Source organism: Vulpes vulpes, unplaced genomic scaffold, assembly GCF_048418805.1.
Source record: "Vulpes vulpes isolate BD-2025 unplaced genomic scaffold, VulVul3 Bu000000738, whole genome shotgun sequence".
NCBI classification, from domain to species: domain Eukaryota; kingdom Metazoa; phylum Chordata; class Mammalia; order Carnivora; family Canidae; genus Vulpes; species Vulpes vulpes.
Window position 1 is genome coordinate 45,449 of NW_027325680.1, and position 27,770 is coordinate 73,218.

Consider the following 27,770-nt stretch of genomic DNA (forward strand, 5'->3'; position numbering starts at 1 on the left):
ACTTATGTGTTTGATTTTTCTTAGGTATTATGTATAAAACAAGAAAATAGCCTTTTATTGATCTTGTATTGAGTTATAATTTACATGCTTTTGTGTGCTGAATCGAGACTGCCTTAATTAACATGTTCCTTTGTACTGAGCAATTCCAAGATCCACAGGCAGCCACTTTTGTGCAATATTCAATGGCTCAGAAATGTATAGGAGTTCTAAGGGTACATTTTGCTTTGTAATAATCAGTCATTCATCATAATCCAAGAACAGATTTTTTTCCCTTCATGAAGTTTACCATATGCCGAACATTAGAAATGAAGTCAAATCATATCTCATTTCTGAGAATAGAATATTGTTTAGACATGACCACAACTTCCAAGTCTCTCTGATAAATCATCATACTGCATTAGGCAAATTAAAATATTAATTGTCTGATTCAGAATGTTATGATTATAAATCTTACAGCCAATTTTCTTTTGCATTCATCTCCTAATGCCCTAAGAAAGATAAAGCATCTGCTAAATGGAAACTGCTTTTACATGTAAGAGGAAATAATATTGATTTCTTTCTTTCCATCAGTATCTCTCATATAATATGAATTTGGAGACTGTACTTTATACTACATACTTTCAAGGCAAAAGATGGGTAGGAATCCTGGTGTCATTCTGAGAAAAAAAGAAAAGAAAAGAAAAGAAAAGAAAAGAAAAGAAAAGAAAACCCGTAGGTAGTGTTGTAGTTTCTAGACTTAGAAGATAAATTTCTCATAGTGCTCAGTTAGAAGACTAAAGAGAAAATGTTCACAATGTTGGTTCCTTTTGAGTACTGTGAGGGGAAAATCTGTCTCATGCCTCCCCTCTAGCTTTTGGTGGCCTCACTCGTTTCTTGGCTTGTAGATAGCATTATTCCTGTGTCTTCAGATCATCTTCTCTCTATACATTTCTCTGTGCCCAAATTTACCCCAACTTTTATAAGGTCATAATACTGGATCAGAGTCCACTCTAATGAGCTCATTTTAACTTGGTTACCTCTATAAGGACACTCTTTCTAAGTAAGGTCACACTCATAGCTATTGGGGTTAAGACTTCAACATGTTTTTGAATGACACAATTCAATCCACAATAGGTAGTAAAAGGAAAAAGAAAAAACTGCTTAGCAATACACTCTGGGATTATAGTTGTCCACACCTTCTGAGAAAGGTATACTGGCTTCATGAAATATTCAGGACAATATTTAGCAGACTTGTGTTCCTTATATTCCTAAATAACGAGGAATTTTGCTAGACAATTTTGAAAATTAATTTATCTTTTGAGTTAAAGCATAAGAAAAAATAGGGGGCACTTGGGTGGCTCAGTCAGTTAAGCATCTTCCTTCAGCTCAGTTCATGATCTCAGAGTCCTGGGGTCAAGCCCTGCTGAGCAGGGAGCCTGCTTCTCCTTCCTTGACATTAGTTTTGCAATGAGTTTTTGGATTTGACACCAGAGGCAAAGGCAACAAAAGCAAAAAAACCACATGTGTGAGGTGCTATCTCATGGTGGTTTTGATTTGCCTTTTCCCTATAATTCACTGATGTTCAGCATCTTCTCATATACTTTTTGCCCATTTATGTATCTCTTTTGGAAAAAAGTTTATTCAGGTCCTTGCACATTTTGTGATTGAGCTGTTGGTCTTTTTGCTATTGAGTTGTATGGGTTCTTTATATTTTTTGTATATTAACCACTTCTAGGATATATGGCTTGCAAATACTTTCTCTTATTCCATAGGTTGTCTTCTCATTTTGTTGATTATTGCTTTAACTAAACAGAAACTTTACAGTTTGATGTAGTTCTATTTTCTGAATTTTGTGTTTGTTGCCTTTGTTTTGCATGTCAAATCTAAAAAGTCACTACCAAGACCAACGTCAAAGAGCTATTTCCCTACATTTTCTTTGTTTAGATGTTGCTTTTCAGACATTCTTGACTATATAGTAAACTAGTTTTTGTTTTTAAGATTTTATTTATTTATTCAGGAAAGACACACAGAGAGAGGCAGAGACACAGGCAGAGGAAAAAGCAAGCTCCATGCAGGGAGCCTGATGCGGGACTCGATCCCTGACCCCAGGATCACACCCTGAGCTGAAGGCAGATGCTCAACCACTAAACCACCCAGGTGTCCCAACAGGTTTCCTTGTTTGTTTGTTTTAATATATTGTAAACATGTGAAATGTTCATACTGACTGCTTTAAAAAAATGAACCAGAATTTTATGTTGTAATATATAATAGTTAATATTTAACAAAGTACTTAAATACAGATATTATAATCTATATTTGCATGGATAAAGAAGAAAAAAGAAATGATAGGAAGTCTAAAACTTCAATGAATTATTTTGATAACCGGGAAATCACAGCTCATCTCCATGTCATTCAACCTATAATGAAGATACACATCAATATAATTTGTTGATTTCTGGAAATTTAGGTGATGGGATATTAATAAAACTATGTATAACACATATTGTGGCACACTCTCTGTCTTGTGCATTCTCAATACTGTAGGGACTCACACTTCTGGTCTTCAACCAAGAATTTTAATTGGTTTACAGAAAAGATAGCACAGTGATTTAGTCTCTGTTGTATACTACAGTCCATTGTTTCTCCATGTTATTGATATGTGTTGGTCTGCAACCTTAGTACAATCACAATCATTCATGTTTTTGTGTATACTGTGGTTATCCTTAGCATTCTCTCTCTCTCTCCATATATATGGGCCAAGGTGAAAGTTGTTATTATAACAATGAAATTTGTTATTCTATTCTCAAACATAGTACTGATTTTATTAGCAAAAAATTTGATGATTTAACTTTCTGCTACACAGTATACCTAAAATTGTATTCTGCATAAGAATCAATTCATATACTTATGTAATTATTAAAAAGAGAGATTCCAATGACCCATAACAAATAAATTATATCAGTACATATGGGATCTAGGCATTGATTCTCTATATTAAACAAACTACCACAGTCGTTTGAGAATCAGAGTTATAAGAATAACTGAAATACCCCTTATTAAAATATTTTAAATGAAAGTTCACTGCCAGTCCTTAAATTCCTTCTTAAAATTAATCTAAAGAGCTCAGTAAAAAACGACAGATGCTCAGGTCATATGCTCAGATGCTTATATAGCATATCTGCCTTCTAACTAGCCATTTGTGTGTTTTTTTTTAATATTTTATTTATTTATTCATGTGTGTGAGAGAGAGAGTGAGAGTGAGAGAGAGATAAGCAGAGGGAGAAGCAGCTTCTCTGCAGGAGCCCGATGTGGGACTTGCTCTTGGACCCCGGGATCATGACCTGAGTGAAAGGCAGATGCTCAACTGCTGAGCCACCCAGATGTCCCACAGTCTGTATATTTAAACGTTCTGTAGTGACCCCTTTGTAGAAACATGATTAAGAATCATTTTCTTTAAATAAAATTGTTGGGGCTTATGTGGAATTGGTGGTTTATTCTAGCAAATCCCCACTTTTCAATTCTATACATCACAGGTGAGTTAACAATTTTTCAAGCAATTTTTTCCAATGTTGTATATAGTTAAGTACAAATATAATCAACAAACACTAACAATAACAACCAATAAGAACAAGAAGATATATGGATTAAAGTAAATCCTTTCTCTGTATCGGCTACCTCAATCCTTTACCAGAAACATTCAGAGTATCTACACATATGATTTTTTTTCTTTTCTTTTTCACAGAAAAAATCATAATATTCCTGTTGTTTTGTATATTATCAACTTTCTGCATAGCCTGGCAATCTTCCCATCCTGGAACATACTAGTCTAATTGTTTTAATGGTCACATACTAATACACCCTACAATTATAAACAATGTCGTTAGCCATCACTTCATTAATAAATTATTCCATTGTTTCCACTTTTGAGACCAACATTTGACTAATGTAAAACTAAACATTTCTACTTGCATACTTTTGACTATATAACTGAAAGTTAAATTTCTACCCCTGCTAAAACTAAAGGTTTTTATACTTTACCTATGGCAACCTAATGACAAACCACCCTCCAAAAATATTCCACAGGGATTCCATATTAATCCCTTCCCCATATAGCAAAATGGTTCATTTTTCCACATGCTCTCACCAATAATGATGATGGGGAATATATAATAATAATGGGGAAAATAACACATAAAAATTTCATTTTCAGTATTAGCATGGACTGTATATCAAACTCTTTAAACCTGTGCAAAACATAAATTAAACCTGTGCAAAACATAAATTGAACATAATTGTCCTCTGTGTAGCTCTAGAAAATCTACCATAATTCTCCTTTCTTTCTGGAATAAAAGCCAGTTTTTAAAATTATATATTTAAGTTTTAGACAAGTGATCTAGCCCTATGATCTCGTAAAGCATCATTCATTCATCTGGTCAACAAAAAATTTATAAATATGTTGTGTGCCACATTCCATTCAGTCAAAATCTACAGAAGCTACAATACTCTTGTCATTATCAAATGTCAGACAATAAATAAGCATAGAAACAAATTAATTGTCGGGCAGCCTGGGTGGCTCAGCGGCTTAGCACTGCCTTCAGCCCAGGGCATGATCCTGGAGACCCGGGATTGAGTCCCACGTTGGGCTCCCTTCATGGAGCCTGCTTCTCCCTCTGCCTCTGCCTCTCTTTGTCTCTCTCTCTGTGTCTCTCATTAATAAATAAATAAAACCTTTTAAAAAAATACTGTTATGTCGTAAGAAGAGCTAACTAGGAAATAAGCAGATTAGTTTTACATAGAGCACTGCAACGATGATCATGGGCAGAGAATCTTAAATGTTAAAGAAAGGACCCAGACATAGCAGGGGTAAGAGAAAGTGTATTTTAGGCAGAAAAAAATGAGCTTTATCTATTTGAGAGCTGAAATTGTGGGTAGCATGAGTAAAGTTCAGTGTGAAAAGGAGGAGTGTTTTGAAAGTTGAGGAGGTAAGAAGATGTTCAATCATATTAGGGATTATATTCCATAGAGATATATTTATATTTTGATCCACAGACATCTTGGTAATTTAAGCAAATAGACACTTTTTCAAACAATCCTACAGGTGCATTTAGATCTTATTGTGTATATATCTGTCAGGCTGGAGCATTCATACTGTTTGTTATATGGATAATGGATAGAGATGACAACGATGAACGATAGGTAGCTGAATAGTTTATAGATAGATACACATAGGCAGATATCTGTCACTTTTTTTATAGTCAATAAAATTGCAGGATTGCTTAGGTAAGATCTAAAATTTTATAACGATGGTACAGCTCCTAGGGTACTAGCACAGTGCTAAATAGCTCATTGGCCTTATAATTAGCAACCGATTGATTAAGTTGCATACATTTCTGTTTATTTTATAAGCATTGTTTTTGGAAAAAAGTTACTTTTTGACTGTTAAGCGTTCACTTCTGATTAATTGAAGGTCTAATTTGGGGACTGTCTTTCTTGGCATACTCTTTGGGAAAGCTTTATCCTTTTTCCTACCCAAATAGAGCTGTGAATAGCCGCATGATTTGGGCTCAGCCAACTGGATGTCCCCTTCAAGTTCTTTAAAGGCTCTAATACATTCAGTGGCTGCGTGGAGTGCTGCTTAAGCCTCCTAAAACATTGGTTCTTTGGTTCTGTGATTTCTCAATAACCCTGATAATAAACTTTGTGTTGCCAGATAACCACATGATTTTTATGACATATTAGTTTACCTCCATATATAAATTAAATCTATTTACTTAAATATCTAAACAAATATCTATATAGCTAAATACATATTTTATTAACATATATTAATATATAATATTATCCATTATATTAATGAGGAGGTGTTTATAAATACTTTCTAAGAAAAAAGTGCTAACTTCAGTATTGCAGTTTATTGGCAAAATAGGTTTTTTAGTGGGTTAGTGTATTTGTACCAATACAGAATTCTGTGTTTCTAAAAAGGCATATGTTTGTTCCATAAAAAGACAAACTGTTGAATAGCTATATAACTAAACACTTGGTTAAGTTGATATTTTAGAAGCTTAAAAAAGCAAACCTTGATCCATATTCATAAAAATATATTTTAGTTAAATATTTGCATTTTGTTTATGCTTAAAGTGAAGCATATAGAAGCCACCAGTTGTTAATCAACTAATAGAGTGGATATCACCAGTGTAATAGAGAAAGCATAAGCTTTTCATCCACACGGATCCTCTTGTGTCCACACAGATCTTTTCTCTAACATAAAGTTTTACCCTATGAACTTCTTCATGCAAATTTCTATCTGCCCATCCCTCTTCTTAAAAGCAGATGAATTCTCATCTTCTATAGAATTTCATCGACAGCTAGAATTGAGCACTCTAAACTCAGAACTCATTTGGCATTTTTAATTTTTTATGTTAATTTGCAAGTAAGATAAGGCTGGTGTTTCTGAGTCTCAGAATACGAGACAGTTGAGGGAGATATTATACCTTATTATATTTTTAAATTTGATTTACATAGTTTGCCTGAAGATTTAAGATGGTTATTAGAAAGAATTCTATGGACCTAGAAAAACAATAAGGTACAAGGCTAAGTGAAAAATGAGATTTATCGGGTGACGTTGTTACATAAAACCAGGACATACCAGTCAGAAAAACCATTGTCTCTGACCTTCAAGTCTCCATAAATTTGTCCAGTGCTTCTGATAATCCCTGAACAGAGAGGGGATCTTGTTATGTCCATTAAGAAGTATGTCTTTTTCTCCTCTCAGGAATTCCTAGACAGTCTTCTGTTTCTTCTCACTATTTTGAAAACTGACGGCAGCCTGGTTGGCTCAGCAGTTTAGTGTGGCCTTCAGCCCAGGGCCTGATCCTGGAGACCCGGGATCAAATCCCACATCAGGCTCCCTACATGGAGCCTGCTTCTCGCTCTTCCTGTGTCTCTGCCTCTCTCTCTCTGTGTCTCTCATGAATGAATGAATGAATGAATGAATGAATGAATAAATAAATTCTTAAAAGAAAAAAAAGAAATGACAACTTGTTTGTCCATTTCCAAGTGCAAGTAACAGATCACCAGATCTGTTCAATCCTGAGAAATTACTGAAAGACTGAGTGAATCAAAGGTAATAGAATTGGCTTTCCAGTCTCAGTAGGTCCAGATTTCAGCCTGGGTCCATTTCTAGACTAGGAAACACAGTACTGTTAGCATATTAGAAGCTGAAATGTCTGTAGGTTCAACAATAATATGTTGTTGGCAGTTATTTCTGAAAGTTTGTTTCATAGTACAGTATTGCACACTTTTATTTGACTTATAATTTTTCCTTGGCAATTACTGAATTGGACATCCCTGACATATTAAGAGCTGGATCTACAAAATAAGGTTTCCATTTTTACTTCCTACCTCTCCAAAAGCAATCCAAGCAGGACTTAACTTTCTTTGGTTAAGTTCTGAATTTTTATTTCAGATAGTAAAATATGTATTTATGTGAAAATAATGGGGCTAAGGTGTGTTGTGAGAGACTTGAGATAATAAATAACTTGAAAGATGTGGAAAATATGTGTATTAGTTTTCCTAGAGCTGCTATACCAAATTGCTGCCTTGAAACAGCGCAAATTTATTCTCTTAGCTTTCAGGAGGCTGTAAGTCTGAAATTACAGTGTTGGTGGAGCCATGCCCTTTCTAAAGGTTCCAAGGGAGGTTACTTTCGTGCGTCGTCCTCAGCTTCTGATGAATTCTGGAAATCTGGCATTCCTTGGTTTATAAAGGCATCATTCTAATCTCTGCTTGCCTTGGTGTTTTTATGTTTTGTGTGTCTTTATGTCTCTCCTCATAAGGGCATAGTTATTTTGGATTTAAAACTCGCCTTTTTGGAGCGCCTGGGAGTCTCAGTTGGTTAAGCCTCTAACTCTCGATTTTGGCTCAGGTCATGATTTCAGATACATGGGATCGAACCCCACATGGAGGCCCTGCATTGAACTCCACACCGGGTTCTGGGGAGCTCTGTGCTCAACAGAGAGTTACCCTGAGATTCTCTCCCTCTTCCTCTCCTCCTCCCCCAACTTGCACTCTCTCTAAAATAAATAAATAAAAACTAAGAAAAATAAATAAATAAAGCTCACCTTAACAAGCAACAATATGAGAAAGAAAGAGAGAGGGAGGGAGGGAGGGAGAGAGAAAGAGAAAATAGAAAAAAAATGCTGCATAAGGAAAATTGGAGGACAATGTATGAGCCTGTGTAGTTAGAATTGCTTTTTGTTTTTGTTTTTGTTTTTTTTTGTTTGAATTGGTTTTGCTTGATGTTTTGAATAGTTATGGTTTATTACAGAGGAAGGAAGAAGAGATTAGAAATTTCTATCTTAGATGATTCCCAGAGAACAGGAACTTCAGTATTCACTGCTCCTCCCTTAAGTTACGAATAGCATCAAGATCATCTCTAGGATTCAGAAAATAACTTTATTTATTTATTAATGAGAAAGAGGTAGAGACACAGGCAGAGGGAGAAGCTCCATGCAGGAAGCCTGATGTGGGACTCCATCCCAGGTCTCCAGGATGACGCCCTGGGCTGAAGGTGGTGCTAAACCGCTGAGCCACCCGGGCTGCCCTTAATGTCACTTCATAAAATATTAGATTGGAAGATACCTAGAATTTTGAAGACATTTACAAAATAGAGATTTAAAAAGATACCTCCACTTAGATACAAAAATTATTTCTGTTATTTAATATCTGATATCCTTTTATGGAATATATATATGTTTAGAGTAGTGATGTCAAGCATATTTTAGTGGTTTCTGAATATAAATTTTAAATTAAATTTAAGATTGTTTTATGGACATAAATATAATTTCATGTCTTATAAATATTGTTAAAATATGGGAAAATAGATTAACCTTCAAATTTATTTAGTTTGGTTTTACTCTGGTTGTTAAAATCTCCTATTTCAAGATTCTTTTAATATCATTTAACAGCATATTCATGTTGTAGTAGTCAAATGAAGGAATGACATTTGTAACTAATTTGAAATTCTGATATTTTGTTCTTTATTATAGGTCATTTCCACAACAAAGAAGTTAAGATTTTTAACCATATGGCATTTTATTTTTTCATCTTCTTATATAAAACAAGTAAGTTAAGGACACTCAACTGATCTTACTTTCATGTTTTAAAAAATATTTCTACTATTATAGTTTTTAATAGATAATAGATAACTTGTATTGTAATATTGTAATATGAAGCCATTCTCTAAACTGTTTGAGATAATGTCTTGAGATAATAGGTTATCATGCAATTAAAAAATAATATAGAGAAATCCCTTGTAACCTTTACCTGTTTCCCCAATAGTATTATCTTGCAAGATTATAGTACAGTATCACAACCAGGTAATAATATTGGGATAAATTAAGATGGAAAATATTTTCATCATCTCAAGGATCTTTTATATCACTCTTTATAACCATAGTCTTCTCTCACACCATCACCCATTCCTTAAATTCTGGCAACCACTAATAAGTATTCCATTTCTAAAATTTTTTTCAGATTGAGAATATTATATAAATGTAATCATATAAAATGAAGCATTTAGGGATTGGCTTCTTTCATTGAGCAGAATTCTCTGGAGATCCATCAGGTTTATAAATGTATCAGTAGCCTGTTCTTATTTTTTTCTGAGTGGTATTCCCTGTTATGGATATAACAAAGTTTGCTTAGCCATTCACCACTTGGAGAACATCTGGGTTGCTTCCAGCTTTTGGCTTTTAAGAATAATACTGCAATAAATATTCTTGTACAGGTTTAGATGGAAACATGAATTTCATTTCCCTGGGATAAATGCCCAGGAGTGTAACTGTGGGACTGTATGATAGTTGCATGTTTAGTTTAAAAAAAAAAAAGCCAAACTATTTTCCAGAATGGTTATATTATTTTACATTCCTGCCAGAAATGTATGGGTGATCCAGTTGTCCACATTCTCTCTTGCATTAAGTGCTTTCATTATTTTTTACTTTAGCTATTCTGATAAGCATAGGATGATATTTCATTGTGGTTTAATTTGCATTTCCCTAACAGTTAATAATGTTGCACATCTTTCCAGGTGCTTATTTTCTATCGTATTCTTTTAATTAAATGTCTTTTCACATCTTTTGCCAATTTTCTAATTAGTTTTTTTTCATTGTTGAGTTTGAAGTGTTTCTTATATATTCTAGATCCTAGCATTTTGTTGGATATATGATTTTCAAATATATTTTTCCACTCTGTAAATTGTCTTTCATTCTATTACCAGAATATTTCAAATAGTAAACATTTTTTTATTTTAATGCAATTTAATTTATAAGGCTTATCTTTTTATTAATCATACTTTAGATCTCAATTCTAAGAACTTGTTACCTGGCTCTAGATTCTAAAGTTTTCTCTTTATTTATTTATTAGCCTCATACTCTAATAATTTTGCATTTTGTGTTTAAATCTATGATTGACTTTGGGTTAATTTTATATAAGGTGTGATTCTTGACTGAGTTGTTTGACCTATGGGTGTCCAGTTATCCCATTTATTGAAAAGACTATCTTTCCGCAATTGAATTGCCTTTTTTACCTTTGTCAAAAATTAACTAAGAATATTGGTGGGATATGTCTGAATTCTTTGTTCTGTTTCATTGATCTATGTTTCTTTCTCTATGGTGTTACCACAAACTCTTGATTACTGTAGTTGTATAACAAGTTTTGAAATTTAGTAGATTGATTTTTTCCTTTGTACTTATTTTTTTAATGATTTTGCTACACTTATCTCTTTGCCTTTTCATATAGATTTTATGATAAACTTGCCCATATGTACAAAAAAAAGTCTTGCTGGAATTATCCTAGCAATTGTATTAAATCTGCATTAACAATTTGGAGAGAATCAACATTTTTACTATGTTGAGTGTTCCAATCCATGAATAGAGAATGTCTCCCCATTTATTTATATCCTTCATTTCTTACAAGAGCTTCATGTAGTTTGCCACGTACAAGTTGTAAACAGGGTTTATTAGATTTACATTTAAGTATTTCATTTTTTATGTGGTTGTAAATGATACTGGATTTTTTATTGCAATGTGTATATGTTAACTGCTAGCATATATTAATACCATTTTTAAAGATTTAACAGATTTGGGAAACACCAGCAAGATCATAAACTAGGAAGCTTCAGGCCTTATTCTCCCACCAAAGCATTAAACAAACAACTTGAGACTAGTAGAAATAACTGTACAAGTTCTAGAAGTGTGTCAAAGACCTACAGCAACAACAACAAAAAATGCCCAACCAAGAGAAAGCCATTTAAAATGGTAGTAAATGTTGTGAGATTTCTACTCAGACTTAACTAAACCATTATCCATGATGGCTTGGCATGGTTTGGAGGAATTGAACCCTGCAGTGTATTAAAAAGATTAGAAACCAAGTAGGATTTATTCCTGGAATGGAAGAATGCCTCAGCATACTAAAATCAGTCAGTATAACACAGTAACAGAATGATGAAAAACAATAGCAAAAATGCCTCATCACCTGAATTGACGTTGGGAAAGCATTTGACAAAATTCAACACTCTTCCAGGATAAAAACAACGAACAAACTAAGAATAGAAGAAAATTACATCAATACCATAAAGGTCATATTTGATAAATTTTCAGCAAACATCTTACTCAATGGTGAAGAGTTGAAATATTTTCCTATAATCCTATAACATCAGCAACAAGACAAGGATACTTGCTTTTGCCACTTTTATTCAATGTAGTATGGGAAACCTTAGCTAGAGAAATTAGTCTATAAAAATAAAGAAAATTTAAATTGGAAAGGGAAAAATTCACACTATCTCTGTATGCAGATGATATGGTCATTTATGTAGAAAACTGTAAAGGCTACATTCACTCACACACCTATTAGAGAAAATTTAGTAAAGTTACAGGATACAAAATCAACTCATAAATAATCAGTTACATTTCTGTACACAAACTATGAAAAATATGAAAATGACATTAGGAAAGCAATTCCATTTACAGTAGCATCAAAAAAGAATAAAACATTTAGAATAAAACACTTCATTGGTTAAATGAATTTAACCAAGGAAATAAATAACTTGTGTACAGAAATTACAAATTGTTGTTGAAAAAAGTTAAAGAAGATGCAATCAAGTGGAAAGGCATCCCTTGTTCATTGACTGGTTGACTCAAATTCCATAAGATATCAATACTACCCAAAGCAATCCATGATTCAGTTGAATCACTACCAAAATTACAATTACATTTTTTTTTGCAGAAAAATACCATCCTAAAGTTCATCTGAAGAGTCAAGGGAACCTAAGTAGCTAAAATCACTTTGAATTAAGAAGAACAAAGTTAGATGTCTCACATTTCCTGATTTCACAACCTCCAACAAAACTAGAGTAATTAATAGTACAAGCTAGTGACATATAGATAGATAAATGATAGATAGATGATAGATGATAGATAGATAGATAGATAGATAGATATATAGATGATAGATAGATAGATAGATGATAGATAGATAGATAGATAGATAGATAGATAGATAGATAGATATACCCCCCCAATGGAATAGAATGGAGATCCCAGAAATAATTCCTTACATATATATTCCAATGATTCTGATAAGGTTTATAACATAATTCTGTGGGGAAAGAACAGTCTTTTCAAGAAATGATTTTGGGAAAATTAGATATCCACATTGAAAAGAATAAAGTTGTACCATATACAATTTTTTTAAAAGATTTTATTTATTCATGAGAGACACAGAGAGTGAGGCAGAGACATAGGCAGAGGGAGATGCAGGCTTCCTGTGAGGAGCCTAATGAGGAACTCCATCCCAGGACTCCGGGATCGTGCCCTGAGCTGAAGGCAGATGCTCAACCACTGAGTCACCCAGGCATCCCACCATATACAAAAATTAATTTGAAATGGATCAAAGACCTAAATGAAAACACTAATACCATAAAACTCTTAGAAGAAAATATGCAGGATACCATCAAGACATTAGACATGGTGATGATTTCTTGGCTATGACACCAAAAGCACAGTCAGCAAAAATAAAAAATTGGGCTATGTCAAAAGTAAAAACTTTTGTGCATAATTGTACATTATCAACAGAGTGAAAAGGCAACCCATGGAAGAGAAAAAATTTGCGAATAATATATATGATAAAGATTAATGCCTAGAATATAAAGAACTCTTATGATGACAAAGAAAAAAGAAAACAAAAAGAAAACAAAAAGAAAACAAACCCAAATCCCCATTTTAAAATGAGCTAAGCATCTAAATAGATGTTTCTAAAAGAAAAACTAGGGGATCCCTGGGTGGCTCAGCGGTTTAGCGCCTGCCTTTGGCCCAGGGTGTGATCCTGGAGTCCCGGGATCAAGTCCCACATCGGGTTCCCTGCATGAAGCCTGCCTCTCTCTCTGTCTCTGTGTCTCTCATGAGTAAATAAATAAAATCTTTAAAGAAAGAAAGAAATAAAAGAAAAACTACAAATGGCCAAAAGCATATGAAATGATGCTCAAAATAACTCATCATTAGGGAAATACAAATCAAAAGCACAAAAAGATACCACTTACCATGCATTAGGATGGTTATTATTAAAACACAAAACAAAACAAAAAACAGAAAGTAAGCGTTGACTAGAATGTGGAGAAATAGCAACTTTTGTGTATTGTTGATAGGAAGGTAAAGTAGTGCAATTACTAGGGAAAAAAATATAGCAATTAATTCCTCAAAACGTTAAAACTGAAGTTATACCATGTGATTCAGCAATTCTATATCTGAGTATACCCAAAGGAATTGAAATTAGAGATTCAGACAGGTATTTATGTACCCATCTTTAGAGCAGCATTATTCACATTAACCAAAAAATTGGAAGCACCCCAAGTTGCTTTCATTCACTGATGGTTGGGATAGATATACAATATGTTATACACATGCAATGGGATATCACTCAGCCTTAAAAAGAAAGAATTTTTGGTACATGGTACAACTGGATAAACCTTAAAAAAGTTACGCTAAGAGAAATAAGACAATCATAAATGAATAAATTCTGTATGATTCTACTTGTATGATGTATTAGTCAGGGTTTTCCAGAGAAACAAAACAATGGCATATCCAGTAGGCTGGAGAGCCAGAGAAGAATTGATATTACAGCTCAAATCCCAAAGCAGTCAAAAGGCAGAATTCCCCCTCCCTTGGGGCACCTCAGGCTTTTTTCTCCTAAGGCTTTCCAGATTGGATGAGAACCACTCATATTATGAAGAGTAATCTGCTTAACTCAAAGTCTAATTATTTAAATGTTAATCTCATTTTTTTTGTTATTTTTTTTGTTATTTTTTTTTTGTTAATCTCATTTTAAAAATACCTTCCTTCATACAAACATTTAGACTGTTGTTTGACTAAATATCTTAGTACTACGTTGTAACCGTGTTGACACACAAAATTAATTATTCCAAGTTTATCTCTTATCAATTTGGCACCCATATACATTTCTTTAAAGAATACCTAATCTCCAAATAAATACAATAACAAGGTCATACTTTCACCTAACATGATACAACAATCCTGTGTATAAGCAAAACACACTAAGCCTTTCAACAGAAATGAATGAGAAGTCCTTGGGTGATTTTTCACTCTCCCTTGATGTCCTGTAAGATTACAGGATTAATAAATGTTATGAAGTAAAATTAATGATATTTAACAGTATTTATTTTTTTTTATTTTTTATTTTTTAATTTTTATTTATTTATGATAGTCACAGAGAGAGAGAGAGAGAGAGAGAGAGAGAGAGAGAGAGGCAGAGACACAGGCGGAGGGAGAAGCAGGCTCCATGCACCGGGAGCCTGATGTGGGATTCGATCCCGGGTCTCCAGGATCACGCCCTGGGCCAAAGGCAGGCGCCAAACCGCTGCGCCACCCAGGGATCCCTATTTAACAGTATTTAAAGTAAATTTTGCAATATTTAACTGTGAAGTAAAATTAACATCATTTAATGTCATGATGCTAAGTAAAATTGAATACTTAACAATAAATTTAACAATATATATATACTAAATATTTATATACTATAGAGTAGTGGTTCTTTACCTCGTGACATGACCTAAACCTTCATTCTTAAAGGGTATGGGACATAAGTAGTTCTGCCTAAATTGGATTACTCTATTTTTCCATTAACTTTCATCACAGGACATAGTGATACTAATGGGGAGCCTAAGGGATCTCCTGTACCTCTGCATGTCCTTTGTTACCTCCACTGTGGGGTTGCAGTTCATTTTTCCAGTGTTAGTCAATGTCGCACACCCCAGCCAGCATTAGTAACTGTCTCCTTTGCTTGTTGATTCAGAGTTATAAGGAACCCAAAGTGACCAGGTAGCAGTCGTACCTTCCAGTTCAATAGAATCACTATGTCTCCTACTATAAATAGGCTTCCATTTGAAACTGAGGTGTCTAGGCTAGCAGAGTATAAGACATGAAAACAGAAAGAAAGATTTTTCCTAGGGCCTTCCTAGCATAAGACAAGTAATGCCACTCCCATTTCTACTCCTTTTCTCCTATGAATCTTGAATATTGGAGAAACAGCGCTGTATATCAGAAGCTTATTCGGAACATTTACCAGCTCCTGGAGAACCTTGCCCCAGCCTTGCAAGATGTTGCCATCTATCTGGTACTATATTGAACCCCGAAGAGGCCATTCCACACTTCTATGGAGTCAGCTGCTTCAGGATGGTGGGGAACATCATAAGACCAACCAGTTTCATGAGCATTGGCCCCTTGCTGCAGTTCATTTTCTCTGAACAGTTTCCTGATCAGAAGCAATGTTGAGTGGAATACCATAATAATGGATAAGGAATTCTGCAAATCCACAGATAGTAGGTTTTGTAGAAGCATTGTATGCAGGGAAAAAATGTTCAGTTAGAACAAAATGCTGCCCCTTCTGTGATGGAAGCAGTCCAATGTAATCAACCTGTATAGCTTCTTGAATCTATAGCTTTATGTCTTTTGTCAAAATGGGAAGTTCTTAACCATTATTTCCTCAAATACATTCATTTATTTTTATCCCCACCATCTTTTTCTCTAATGGGATGAATGTTATTTTTTGTTGTTGCTGTAATTGCATGGGATTCTAGTCTGTTTTTTAAAATTCATTTTTCTCTTTTGCTCACATTGGTTAATTTCTATTTTTCTGTATTCCTGCTTATTGATTACTTCCTTTTATTTTTTGCTGAAGTTTTCTATTTTTATATTTGTTTCAAAGATGTTCATAATTACTCATTGAAGCACTTTCGTTGTGACTGGTTTAAAATAATGGTCACATAATTCTGCCATTATTGTCATCTTGATGATGGCATCTATTGATTATCTTTTGCATTCATTTTGAGATCTTGTTTCTTGATATAACAGGTTATTTCTCACTGAAACCAGCACATTTTGGGTATCAGAAGACCGGGTCTTCTCTAAACTTTTTGTATTAGCTAGCTATTTGACACAAGTTTACCTGGAGGAAGCTGAAATTATTTTGATATTTCCAGGTAGACATAGATGTCTAGATTCACTGCTATACTTAAGGCAATAGATCTTTTCATTGCCATTTGGCAGGAATTGGCTTTCTGGCTTCGTGTGTATTCTCTAGTGATACCACACTAGGGTTGTACTTGTAATCTCTAAGTGATGGTCAAAGACTAGACTCTGTGCTTTCTCTGATACCACCCTGGTGGGAGTGTTCAGGAATGTTCAGTTATCTCATTATACTCTTGTGGGGATGTAATTTTAGTTTTTCTCCTTTATGAAAGACCTTTTAGCTTTTTTTAATATATATTTTATTTATTTATCCATGAGAGACAGAGAGAGAGAGAGAGGCAGAGACACAGGCAGAGGTAGAAGCAGGCTTCATGCAGAGAGCCTGACCTGGGACTCGATCCTGGGTCTCCAGGATCATGCCCTGGGCTGAAGGTTGCACTAAACTGCTGAACCACATGGGCTGCCCAAAAGATCTGTTTTAAGAGAGAAAAAAAAAAGAGCATGCCTGAAGAACATCAAAGTGATTGTTAAGTGCTTTTTTACAGATAGGTATAGAATTTGGAGAAGTTTTCAGCAATAACATCTCAGAATCAATAGCATTCATTAAGGTGTTTGAGCTTTGACATTTTAAAGTTTTTTTTTTCCTCTTTAAGTAATCTCTCTGCCAAACATGGGGCTTGAATTCACAACCCTGTGATCAAGAGGCAAATGCTCTACCACCTGACCAGCCAGGCACCCCCTACACTTTTACATTTTATTCTAGTTCTAAGGATTTATTTATTTATTTGAGAGAGAGAGAGAGCGAGAGAGAGAGCTCACATGTGGGCATGGGAGGAGTAATGGACAAAGGGAGTAAGAGAATTTCCAGCAAACTCCCCACTAAGTGAAGAGTGGGACTCAAGGCCCAGTCTTACCATCCTGATATCATGACCTTGAGATCATGACCTGACCTGAAGTCAAGAGTTGGATGCTTAGCTGACTGAGCCACCCAGGCACCCCAAACTTTAACATTTTAAAGTTTATTGTTTTAGGGAAGGATAGAGAGAGAGAGAGAGAGAGAGAGAGCACTGTGTGGGTGAAGGAGGGGAGCAGAGGGAGAGGGAAAGAAAATACAAGCAGACTCCACGCTGAGTGTAGAGCCCAACTCGGGGCTTGATCCACCCAACTCTGAGACCATGACCTGAGCCCAAATCAAGAGATACTCAACTGACTGTTGGATTTGAAGAAAGCATTTCTGTCCAGAATCTGTGCCATTAACCTTTACATTCAAATACCTCTAAAAATTTGCTATATATTAATCAGTATGTTAAAAATTACTGCTTTTTTAAATCATATATTCTCACTCTTTAATGTTTTACAGTGAAAATCCTATGAGATTGTTAAGTCTTACCAAGTTTCAACTTTTCCACAGAAGCTTCCATGGTCTAAATTTAAAGTAATGTCTCCGTTGCTGATAGGTTAACACATTAATGTAATAAAATTTTACCTTATTATTAATATTCTATTTTGCCTTTATTGTATGTATTTTTAGATTCTATAAACCATATGATATTATTTTAAGTGAAAATTCTCTTTTTTAAAATATTTTTATTTTTTTATTCATGAGAGACAGCGAGAGAGAGGCAGAGACACAGGCAGAGGGACAAGCAGGCTCCATGCAGGCAGCCCAATGTGGGACTTGATCCCAGGACTCCAGGATCACACCCTGAGCTGAAAGGCAGACGCTTAACTGCTGAACCACCCGGGCATCCTTTAAGTAAAAATTCTTAATGTTGGTAAGAATGCAACTAACTCGATGATGGGATTATAAATTGGTTAAGTTACTAGGAAAAAAAATCATTTTAACAAAATTCATAGAACCTCCAAATGTGTTATACCCTTTATACTGCTAATTTTAAATTTTGGTAATATTTCTAATCCTATTCTGGAATATAATCACAAGGAAATGGGAAGTACAGAAGAATTTATACATAACCTATACATTATAGTATCATTTCTAATAGTGGAAAATTGAAAACAATCAGAATATTAAGCTAAAAAGAAAGAACTAAGTTACTCCTCATTTTTGTTACTATTCTGTCATTAAAAACATTGATAACAGAGATCATTAATATCATGAGAAATTAACAATGCTTTCTAAGTAAAGTTATGCAAGATGTTTATGAGAGGTACTCAATATTTTTTCAACTGTCAAAAATATTTTAGAACAATTATTAAAAGTCAAAATCATTAATCAATTGTGTTTTCATCAGGATTAGCTCATGACTTGAATATTGACTTGATTTTTTCCAGATGAGGTGGCTTGCTTTTTCCATGTAGTTGCATGCTATAGTATTTATTGAAATTTTTAAAGCATCTCTTAGCCCTCTTTTATTTATTTATTTATTTATTTATTTATTTATTTATTTATTTATTTAAGTCCTCTTTTAAACAACATATGTGATACTGGGAGTAGGAGATGAATCTACGTTTTTTTCTTTTTTTTGATATCTTCAGTTCCCAATAAGAATTGGTCATACAAAAGTTGTTGAATGAATATACTTTGAATGAAGTTAATTTAGTTATTTGCTATAAGACTTCATTGAAGAGATACCTATGGGCTGCTTCAGCCTTCTAGAAAATGTTAAACCTCTCATGATAACTAGTCTAACAACCACCAATAATAGAATGAAAGATTTCATTATAGCCAATTATTAGTTCCTTTTCCTTTTCACAGCATACATTCTGCCCATACTTATCAAAGGGCAACTATCAGATGTACATCTCTCAACACTTCCTTAACCTAATGGTAAGCACAAAATACATGCCAAAGTAAAATGTAGGTCACAGTTGATGCTTCAAAATGTGTCTTAGAATATTAGAAAAACACATACTTCTGAAACCATGAAAAAAAAATTAAGGAGAAACATTTTCATCACTTCAGATGTTTATTCTTAATTCTCTGTACATAAAAAGGACACAAATATATTCCTTATAATAAACTTTGTCCCTCCCTCATCTATTTTCGGAAAATCTATTCCATTTCTTAAAAATCTGATATAGTTTTAACCATCTGGGCCTGATATTTTCTTTGTGGGAATAATTTATGACTTTAAAAAAAATCTGTCTCTTCAGACGTTCTATTTCTTTAATTTTGGGTGTTTACTGGGAATTATCTATCCTATTCAGGTTATTGAACTTATTTGCAAAAAGGTGTTTATAATATTTTTCACTTTATCCTTTTTTTTTCATTTTTTACGTTTTGTATTTAAAGTCATATATAAGATTACTTTATTCCTGCATCTTCTCAATTGTTTCTTCCTTATATTTGCCCTTTTCCTTTCTTACTTTGCAAGATTTGGCTTTATGTTCAAGGAACATTTTGTGGTTTTTGTCCAGTTTTAGTCTAGTGATAACCACCTTGCCAGGGTGAACGCTCACGCGGGCAGTTGTGCCAACTGCCGTCTCTCCTGTGCTTGTTCAATGTAGAAGATGTATTTTTTCCTATAAACCCGGGGTACTCTACCAGTTTGCTGATTTGTAGTGTCCTCATACAACCTATACTTCATCTTCCTTTTGGATGGGCATAGATCCAACATTGTACTTCTATCTCAGCTCTTCAGAAAGAGAGGAAGACAATCTTCCTGTGATATTGGGAAGACTTAAATATCTTTTACAGTTCGTGCTGTCAGAAGTGACAAAGGGATTAAACATCATTTTGGCCACTGGTTTTTCAGCAATGGCTGCAAAAGGGAAGAGCTTGCTTTATTCTTTAAATGTCTTTAAGGTCTATGATAATATCTATCCCCTCTTTATTTCCTATTTTCTTTTTACTCTCTTTGTTTATTGTTGAGTCTCTATCAAGTCATTTAATTTTTAAAAACTTTTCAAAGTACCAAAAATTTTGTTCTTCTGCATTTCCTCCAACACTTGGTATGGTCCATCTTTTTAATTTTTGCCACTCAAATGAATGGTAATAATTAATTGCACTGAGCGTTTTTTTTTTTTTTTTGTATGTTTGATTGCAATCCATATATCTTAAAACCGCAAGTAATGTTTAACAAGAAGATAGCAGTACACAAGCATGTTGATTTAATTAGAAGAAATTATTTACCAAAATAAGATAGATATTAAATACAGAAATATTAAAAGTTCTCAACCAAAGCAGTCAATTGTATTACTTAGAGAAACAGAAAATGATGGGGAAAAAAACAGAGAGAAATATTGGATATATAATAGATTTATTACTTTGTTGAAGTGCTAAAGGGAGGCTGCCTAAGTTACCTTAATATAATTTACCTTGATATTTGTGTATATGTATATGCTAAAATGTGTTTTATTAATAAGTCACATTAATAATAGTCATTTGCATGACTAATCTATTATGTTTTATCTTCTATCTGGAATAGTTCACCTGTGAAACCTTGCTATAATGAGACTCTGCTGACACTGTTGTTTTGTTTTGTTTTGTTTTCCATTTCATTTCCAGGTAGTTTCTTGTTCATCTTTTTATTTATTAACTACTTCCCTAAGAACCTAAATTCATTTATTCCTAAAATATTAGACTTTCTACAACTGAAATAAACTCTAAGTGGTTGTAACTTAAGAACTTAAGTTCTTATAATTTTTTTGTACAAGATTTTAATGTTAATGTTAATTATGGTATTTATTTTTCCATAGGCCAACATTGATTTCACCCCAGCCACTTTTCAAATTTCACCTTAAAACAGATCTTTTCAGGAACACTGACAACTGCATGCCCTGTGGAGATGAGGTAAGTCTCAGGAATTCATAAAACGTGGCTTCATATCTGAACTGTGCTTCTGAGCCACTTGAAAAGGATAAGCAACTGATGGGCCATGTGCCTTGTTGATAGCAGACTTACTTGGTTTCCTGTTGTTCCCCACTAAGCTCTTAAGTCTCATTATTCTGAAGGACTGTGGAGAGGGATTAAGTATGCCTGAGGGAGGCAGTGGTAAATTAGAGGGCAAAAATAGAAAAATCTTATATTTTTGCACTATTGGTGCTTGATATTTCCGGAATATTGATGAATTTACTCAAATTTATTGACTAATGATTATCTTTCCTTAGGTCTTTAGCCTTATCCCTTCATGATACATTTTCTCATTTGGTTCACTGTTCAATTTCTAGGATGTCCAGTGACCTAATTAAATCTTAGACAATAGGCTATTTTCTCCTTCCTCTAAAATACAATTGTATATTGATATTAATAGTTCATCTATTACTTTCTGGAATAACACAAAATAAACCTGGACTTCTATTCATGTAGAACATCTTAAGTGATACCAATGCAGTGATCAAATTGCCCTCTAGGTCTTCTTTTCAGACTAAATATGACCTGTTTCTTCAAATTTTCTTAACCCAGCATGATTTCCTGCAATTAGGTCACCCTTTCTGAGAGTATTCCACTTAGTCACTGTCCCTTCCAAAATATATATAAAGGGTTCCCTTCTCTCCATATCTTTACCAATGTTTGTTATCTCTTGCCTTTTGATGACAATAATCTCAATAGGTTTGAGGTAATGTCTCATTGTGGTTTTGATTTGCATTTCCCTGGTCATTAGTCATACTGAGCATCTATTCAATTCCTCTGCCCATTTTTAAACAAGACTTTTTTTTTTATTGACTTGTATGAATTCATTATATATTTTGGATATTAATCCTTTATTAGATATTTGATTTCCAAATATTTCTATTTCATAGTTTTCTTTTTATTTTGTTGTTTCTTTTGCTATGTAGAAGTATTTTAGTTTGATGTGTCCTGCATATTGATTTTTGCTCTTGTTGTTTGTACTTTTGGTGTCATGTGAAAAAAAAAATATTGCAAAGACCAATGTAAAGGAGATTTTTTTATTTTTTCCCCTCTAGGAATTATATGTTTTCAGGTTTTATGTTTAAGTGTTTAACCCATTTTGGATTAATTTTCTGAGTGATATTAAATAAGAGTCCAATATCACTTTTCTATAAGTGGATATCCAGTTTTCCAAACACCATTTGGTGAGACTGTCCTTTCCCTATTTAATATTCTTGGCTTTCTTGTCAAATAGTTTACCATTATTCATTATCTCCCACATAAGGAAATAACTTCAGTGTTCATCAATAGATGAATGAATAAAGACGCACACAATGAACTATTATTCAGCCATGAGAAAGAAGGAAATTCTACCATTTGCAAGAACATGGATGGTACTTGAGAACATTATGCAAAATGAAATAAATTAGGCAAGAAAAAGAACTATTGTATGATATTACTTTTGTGTGATCTTAAGAGTTGAACTCATGGAAATAGAATAGAATGGTGGTTATCAGGGGCTGGAGGAGCATGATTGAAGAAGTGGGGAGATGTTGGTCAAAGGGTACAGACTCCCAGTTATAAAAGAATAAGTTCTGGGGATGTAATTCACAGTATTGAATTGACTGTGACTATAATTAATATTATTAGGTTACATACTTGAAAGTTGCTGAGAGAGTAGACCTTAAATGTTCTTACCACAAAAAAGAAATGGTAATTTTGTGATGAGATGGAGGTAAAGGTAAGATAATAATCATTCTGCAATTATATAAGTGTATCAAATTAACAAGTTGTACATCACTTATCAAATATGTCAATTAAAAAAAGATATATGTCAATTATAGCTCAAATGAAGTGGGGGAAAATTATATATGAACTATTCAAGAAATACTTCAGATAAGTTCTTCAAAATACCAAGTAAAAAGAATACATATGGGGATACAGCACCACCAAGCAGTTGGTTTATTGGAATTAAACAATCAAAAAAGATACTTAAGGATTGAGACATTTGACAGGCTTATTGATTCTTAAAAGCAGTGCATTTCTGAGAAAAGTAGCCTCAGTAAGGCTTTTCAGTATCTGAGAGTGCTCCATTAAGAAAGTGGGAGATGCTGCTCGCCAGCCCGCCCCAGACTGGGGACAGGTCTCAGTGAGGACCCTGCCCATGCTCAGAGGCTCTGCCCTCTGGCTCCAGGGTGGCGCTTCCTGGGAGAGGGGTGGGTTGGGGCTGGATAGCGTCCAAGCACCTGCTAAAGCCCGAGCCCGACCCAGCTGCGCCCTGTCTGACCAAAGCTCTAATGAAAACACTTCCACCCCACCCCCCCAAAAAAATAAAGTGGGAGATGAACTAAAACTTCAAAGATGAATAGGTTTTCATAATGACTTACAGTGGTACTCAGTAATAAGGAACTATATTTCAAATAAAATAATCCTACTCAATGTCCTTCTGTTTGATGTTTGTACAAGTGAAAAGGGAGGAGAGTCTGAATTGGCATGTGGCAGCACAGCAGGTGATAAACAAACACAACACATTGTGCTCTTGTAGGAAATATCTTGAAGAAAACACCTTCTCCTACTTTCCATATGCATACAAATGTATTAAATATGGACTCCCTACCTATACAATATAATAAATTAAGTCCCACATTTTAAGTATATACAAGTATAGGTATGCATACATTTATACTTTCATGTATAGGTTTATATTTTTAATAAAATGATCAGTGTGGAATTTCACATGCTTGTATGAAATTTTATAGTGGGTTTTATGATAGTTAAGTAATTAGTCAAATAAATCTTCCTCAAAATTATTGTACACTGTAAAGTTTCCTGTGATATAAAAAATAAAATGTTAATGATCCATGAATTTTCAAAGAACAAATGCAGAATACACATTATATTAAAATGCTAGCACTTTTATTTAAAAAAAAATCAGTGAGTCCAAGGAAACCTAATGACAAAATATAAAAATAGTTTTTATTATTCTAGAATCGGGACAATAGTATCAGATACGTAACATATTGGCTAAGTGATAATGATACTCTTAGGCTTGTTATTTAGGAAAACTTGCAAAGTAAGGAATATACTACATATTAATGCAAGCAGCCATCTTTTGTCTATAGTAATGTTCTTGAAAGGTTGAATTATTTGCGTGGAAACTATCAGGACAATTCAAGAAAATTATTTGAATTATTTCAATGAATGAATGTTGGAGTTTATTTTAAGATGCTTACTGCTTGCAGCATTTGGGGGATCTCATATCTCTGGAATATAAAGAAAGTTATGGCATTTTTTGTCATTTATTGTTACTTCATGTGTGCACAGATTTCCAGAAGGAAAAGACCAAAATCTGGTCAAATGGTTGAAAATGATGAGCAAGAGTGAAAGTACATCCTCATCATCTCAAAGAGAGTAAGTCTTTTTTAAACTGACAATTAGGCAATCTGAACTTCATATACTCCATGGGGAAACTGACAATTTCTTGATTGATGAGGAGGAGTTGGTGACATAGAAATAACTGTTGCCAAGTTCTGGCCTATAATTCCAATATATTTCTTTCATTCTTAATAAAATTTCAAAACCTGAGATGTTGTAATAAAGTAATTGTAGCATGGTTCTTGGATGATGGAAAGAACTTGAGTGAATATCCTTTAATAAGTGTTTTTTCTTGCCAGATTTTTAAAATAGTGTTTTTAATATATATATATGCGCTTGCTGATAAGAAAAATTCTAAATTTATTCATCTTTTAATAGTTTACGTATTGACTCATTCCCCTCTCTACTACCACCCAATAGTTAACTTTTAGCGGTCTGTTAGTCATTAGTAATATTTTCAGTAAATTAAATATATCTATAATTAATTTTTTTTCAGTTGAATTATTTTGATGTTTCAATTTCCCCCTTCAAGATTTTAGCCAAGTGTATTTGATGTATTTCACTGTATTTCACTGTTCCTGTGTTTTTAAAACAAGCACTAATGAGAAATTAAAAGTAGCTGTAAACACTCAGACTCAATTTTCTCAGTCACTGAATTCAGTGCAGTTAAAGCTAACAAATAGTTTATTATATTGTGGTCAACATTATGGTAGAATATTCTCATTGATGGATATAAATTTAGCATATTCCCCCACTAACATTTTTGTTATGTTCCAAAAGCTGCCTGCAAAGAAGTTTAGCACTTTGAAATGCAGATTTTTAAAATTCCTCTTATAAACAATACCTTACAAGTGATTAATTGTTGAAGCAAGTTCACAAATACTATTTACCATAATGTCATAGAGAAATATATTGACTGCAACATTTCTATTGTTAGTAACCACAACTCATAACCTAGTTTCTATGGAAAGTATATTCAAAATTCCGTCAGGAAATGCAGGTCTATTTTCCCCAAGTAAGCAATGGGAATGGCAACTCCTGGGGTTGTTTTAGCAGTAGGAAAGAGATTCCAGAACAGGCTTCCACAAGGTGACGTCTTTAGATGAAAAGATATTGGACAGCAGAGTATTGGGGTTGCAAGAAGTATGGCTCATTTAGTGTAAAAACACACACACAAAAAAAACTCTAAATGAGAATTCTTAAGTGTTATTGTATATTGACATCTTCTGTTGCTCTCTGGCTGCCTAGAAACTGTTGGGTCAGCCTTTTACAGAGAGAGCCTCACATTCCAAAATATTTACTCCAAATTACTATCATAAAAACTTGCATTCTTCCAGAGAAGATGCTTTAGGATAATGTTTTGAGAAGAGACTGGTAAAAGAAATTCACAAAAATATTTGAGGGCTAATAGTCTAATCTTGTCTTTCACACACTTTAGTCTGTATCTGAATGATAATTTCACAGTGGAGTTTTTGTACTTATAAAAGGACTTCCATTAGCACCACTAAAAAAAACTGTAGCATTAATATATGTAGCTCAGTTATGTACAAAGGCCATTATAATCCTAAAGTAATATAGGGTGATGCCTTGTAAAATAAAGAATGAGAGAGAATTCAACACTACTATCTTAATGGTCATTGATAAAAATCTATGTCTTGAAACCTAATGCCTTTAGTTATAGAAGGGCATGATATTTTGGTTATCTTGAATAAGAATATAATCAATTACAAAAATGGTAGAAACGAAACTGCTTGTGTTTATTTTCTGAACAAGATGACAGAACTGATAAAGATTTATTTAGTTTAATATATTTATAACATGTAATATTACTGACATTGAGTATTTAATTTTTTTTATAATGCCTCTGCATGTAGAATTTTACCATATCTTCCAGGTTTGGGAGGATGGGTAATATCTTTGATTCATTTAATAATCATTTTTAGTTTCTTTATGAATTCACTTATTGTGTGTATATCTGTTAATATACAGTATTTTAGCATCAACTTTAATAACTACTTTCCTAGATAATGGTAAGAAATATTTCTTATTTTCTTACACTATTTATAAAATAAGAGCTAATATTTATATAGTGCTTAACATGCTCCTGGCACTGCTCTATGTTCTTTAACATATAAATGTATGAAATCTTTATAGCAATCCTATGTGATATTACTATCTCCATTTAATAAATGAGAAAACTGAGGTACACTATTTAAGTAACTTGGTCACGACTACACAGCTAGTAAATGTAGAGAGTATTATGTAATTTATCTATTTTTACCAAAGATATTTTCCAGTGTTTAGGCATAGGAAAATATTCAGGATGCTTTTAAAGTCATCTACCTTGAGAAGGTAGTCTATCTGGAGGGATGGTGTTCTTAAATACCAAAACACAGGGGTGCCTAGTTGGCTCAGTCACTTTAGTATCTGGTGTACCTTCAGCTCAGGTCATGATCCTGGGGTCCTGGGCTCCAGTCCTACATCAGGCTCCCTGCTCACTGGGAATGCCTGCTTCCCCCTCTCCCTCTGACCCTCCCCTCTGCTATGCTCTCGCTCTTTCTCTCTAAAATGAATAAAATAAAAAATATTTTAAAAATACCTAAACACAGAGAAAACAAATATGTAATCACAATGTTTTTCAGTGTTCTGTGGTCAATTACATGACATGGAACAAATAAGAGACACGTGGTAATTTAGTAAGCATGGCATTGCTGAATATTTTCAAGGAAGGGGAATTATAATTTGAATGAAGTGTGGAGAATGACTTGTCAGGCAATAGTGATAACTTGCAGAAATTCAGAGAATTAATGATAGCAAGATGAAATTAGTGGCAAGTAGCAACAGAAAAATTAGGGAGCAAAAAAAAAAAAAAAAAGAAAAAAGAAAAATTAGGGAGCGTTTGGAAACTAGAATGCACATGTAGTTTGTAAGATATTGGCACGAGGTAGGAAATGGGGCACTGAATAATTATACATAGGCTTCTGGGCTAGGTGTTAGGGTAGTTGCTGTTGATAATCATTCATTTAGACAAAGTGAAAGGAAAAAGCAACAGCACTGGCAAATTTGGGCTGGAGGATAAATGACTT

At 33.7% G+C, this 27,770-nt stretch overlaps 1 long non-coding RNA gene across 3 annotated transcripts in view; it reads left to right on the forward strand.

Moving 5' to 3' along the window:
• The first annotated feature begins 18,079 nt into the window (after window positions 1-18,079).
• Window positions 18,080-27,770, forward strand: part of LOC140596575 (uncharacterized) — a 94,981-nt gene continuing 85,290 nt past the window's right edge. For 2 of the 3 annotated variants that reach the window (XR_011998495.1, XR_011998496.1), the window contains exons 1-3: window positions 18,080-18,292; window positions 21,177-21,270; window positions 24,634-24,720. This is a non-coding gene — a long non-coding RNA (uncharacterized lncRNA). The remainder of the gene's footprint in view (window positions 18,293-21,176; window positions 21,271-24,633; window positions 24,721-27,770) is intronic. The other variant, XR_011998494.1, reaches the window with a different exon arrangement.